Genomic DNA, 3,531 nt, shown 5'->3' with positions numbered 1-3,531 from the left:
ACTGATTTCCTTAATCCTCAACTACTTTGTGTATGACAGGACCCCCAACTGTAGACACCTCCCAACTTTGTAACAGTCACATTTTTGCAAAGGCTGCCAGTTCCCATATGTTATAATTGGAAGGTGGTCTCCACGGGCAGTGTCGGGAACCATAGAGAATGTCAGACCAGATTGTGCAACCACTCCAGCGACCTGCCTTCTCCTGCCCAATCTCCAAAACTCATATGAATGGATATTGATAGATACCAAGAGGAGGGCTGGGAATCTAGCTCTGTGGCACAAGTGCCTGCCTGGCAAGTGCAAGGTACTGAGTTCAATTCCTGGTACCAAAAAATAAATATATACCAACAGGTTCTTTGGGGGAAACAAAGCCAAAAAACTAAAAACTCTCACCCAGGGTGTGCTCCCCCTTTCACAGGAGCAGCCCTAGCTGTCCCCATAGGTATCTGGGAAAAAGACCCCAAAGGACCAAACCCTAACACCTTCTAGACTTACATAACTGTTTTTTCTTCTTCTTTTTTTTTTTTTTGTTCTTTTTGAGACAGGGTCTCACTATGCAGTTCAGGCTGGCCTTGAACTTATTTTGTAGCCCAGGCTGGCCTTGAACTTGCAGTGATCCTCCTGCGTCAGGCTCCTGAGTGCTGGGAAACATAACTGTTTCTAGTTGAATACTACAGGGCTATTTTGGGTCTGCAGAACTTCTGCCTACCATTGCCTTTCTGCCAACTGGACTGGGACCTGCACCCTAGTATTTCTTACCCGCAAAACAGCTATAGTCTCTGGACAAACCAAACGTGCAGTCCCTGTGCATACGCCTTTCGGACAATGCCCAAGGGCCCCAATGCTCGAACTCCTACCAGCAGGCCTTGGCGTCTCTGCGGGCTTGGGGACAGGAATTGCAGGAGTAGCTGTCTCCACAACCTGCCAGCAGCTCTCAGAAGAGATGTCTGAGGGGCTTGAGAAGAGTTCTGATTTCATCCTGGCCATGCGAATGGAAGTGGATTCTCTGGCCATGCTGGCCCTCCAGAACCTCCAAACTCTGGATCTCCTTACTGCAGAGAAAGGAGGCGCCTGCATCTTCCTCGGAGAATGCTGCTTCTACATAAACAGGTTAGTTTTTATCCATCAGACTGTCCAAAGTCTCTGGGCCCAAGCTGCCAGTTTAGATAACTGGCAAAGGGTGACCCCACTACGGGTTGGGGAGGAGGCTTCTTCCAAACTGGCTGGATGTCCTGGCTTTTCCCCATACTTGGGCCCCTGGTCCCAGTCTTTCTTTTGATTTTGTTTGGACCTTACATAATGAAACTCTCAACAGATTTCATCCAAGGACAAATCCGATCCGTAACATCCAGACAGCAACTCCTGATGGCCTGTTACACCGCTGCCCCATGGGACCCCCAAGCAGACCCACAGCAAGAACCAAAGATCAGCATGCTCCCAGCACTCAGCTGCCTCGCCTGGATCCGGTGCCCTGTCACGTTGCCACCAGCCCAGCCCTTCTCCCCCTTTCTTCTCTTTCTCTTTCTAGGATGCCCGCGCAGCCCCCAGTCATGCCTGAAGAAGTTCGGAGAATCTACACCCCTCACTCCTCTTCTTTTTCTATAACACAGTAGACAGGAATGTCAGGTCTCCAAACTAGACCCCTGCCCTGCTAGGAGAGAAAAACTTCCCAAGCAGATCTGTTATTCACCTTCGAGAGCTCGGGGCCAATGGTCTTTTCGCTCTTGGCCTGGCCACACTCAGACTGTAATAAAGTCCTCAAATGTTGCTTAAACTCTGGCTGTCTTGGTGTTCTCGACTGTGCCTTGGTTTACCCAAACAGTATTCATACAAATTAATGTCTGTGTTTGCTTTTCACAATCAGAACAACCTAAGCCCTATAATAGCAATATTCATAGCTCTTTTTCAGCCTCAAGCTCTGAGGAAAACTTGCCTTACTGTTCCCAGAAAAGTTTTGCCTCTCTCCTTTTCTATTTTTTTTGAGACAGTGTCTCACTATGTAGTACAAGCTGGCCTTCAACTTTCTGTGTAGCCCAGGCTGGCCTCAAACTTACAGTGCTCCTCCTGCCTCAACCTTCTGAGTGCTAGGACTACAGGCACATGCCATCATACCTGGCTGCACCTCGCTTTTTCAACCAGAGGTATTCCAGAGAAAATTTTTGTCAAGCATTAATACAGAGAATGTGTAACCTTTGTGTTTTCCATAAAAATGACATTATCATTGAAATAGTAGAGAGGGATGCTTGGAAAGATAATTGAAAAGATTCTTGGCAAAAATATTACATATGGTCTCCAGAAAGAATAATGGAAAAGTTATGAATGGTCTCCAGAAAGAATGATCATCCTCAAGAAATTCAAAGAGTAAGAAATACTGGAGAGGCTATAGGGAAAAAGGAACCCTTCTACATTGTTGTTATTTTTGTTTTGTTTTGTTGTCTTTTTGAGACAGGGTTTCACTATGCAGTTCAGGCTTTTTGAGACAGGGTTTCACTATGCGGTTCAGGCTGGCCTTGAACACACTTTGTAACCAAAGCTGGTCTTGCACTCACAGAGATCTTCCTGCCTCAGCCTCCCAAGTGCTGGGATTACAGGCCTGCACCACCTCACACTTGTTGGTATTAATGTAAACTAATACAACCCCTATGGGAATCAGTATGGGGATTCCTCAAAAACTTAACATTAGAAGTTCTATTCAACTCAGCTATTCCCTCTTTAGGTATCTTCAAGAAAGAGTTAAAGACATTATATTAAGGTGATACATTCATACCCTTGTTTTAGCAGCACAACTCTTAACAGCTAGATCTTGAAAGCAGCCTGTATGTCCAGCAGTAGAAAAATGGATTAAAAACATGCTATTTGCACAGAACAGAACACTACTCTCTCATAAAGAAAGATAAAGTTGAGTCAGTCATAGGAAAGTGGATGCACCTTGAGGACATAATGGCAAGTGAAATAAACCAGACATAAACTTTAATATCAAATGATTTTTTAATGCAAAAAGCAAAATTATAAATAAAGAGTAAAATAAAAGAGATAACTGGAAGTATGGAGATAGATCTTGCTCAAAGGGGAAGGAGGCCAAGACATGGAGGGAGTGGGGAGGAAGGGCAGGGAAATGGGGGGAAGAAAAGAAATGAAGATGTTATGTACATGCACCAGTCCCACACGTGGAATGGAAACATTACGTACTGAAAACATGTACTAATAATAGAAAAAGGTGATTACTGAAGGGCATATTATAAATGTGTTATAGTTTAGATCTGGAATGTCTCACAAGAGTCTCCTGTGTTCAGAGGTTGAGCTTCTGCAAGGTGTTTGGACTATGGGAGTGCTGTTCATCTCAGTGACTTAACTCACTGAAGAATTCAGAGCTGAATGTTTACTAGGAGTTTGGGGCCTGGTCCAAAGGGTGGCAACTGTAGGTGTGCCTAGGGTTTATTTTTTGTCCCGGTCCTTCTCCCTTTCCTGGGTGGTATGGGTGGAGTACCTTTTCCTCCGCCATGCATCTTGTTTCTAACTTGGAGCCTGCCA

Source organism: Chinchilla lanigera, unplaced genomic scaffold (assembly GCF_000276665.1).
Source record: "Chinchilla lanigera isolate Chin_1 unplaced genomic scaffold, ChiLan1.0 scaffold00015, whole genome shotgun sequence".
Classification (NCBI taxonomy): Eukaryota; Metazoa; Chordata; class Mammalia; order Rodentia; family Chinchillidae; genus Chinchilla; species Chinchilla lanigera.
The sequence above is the reverse complement of the archived record's forward strand: the minus strand, read 5'-3'. Positions refer to the sequence as shown.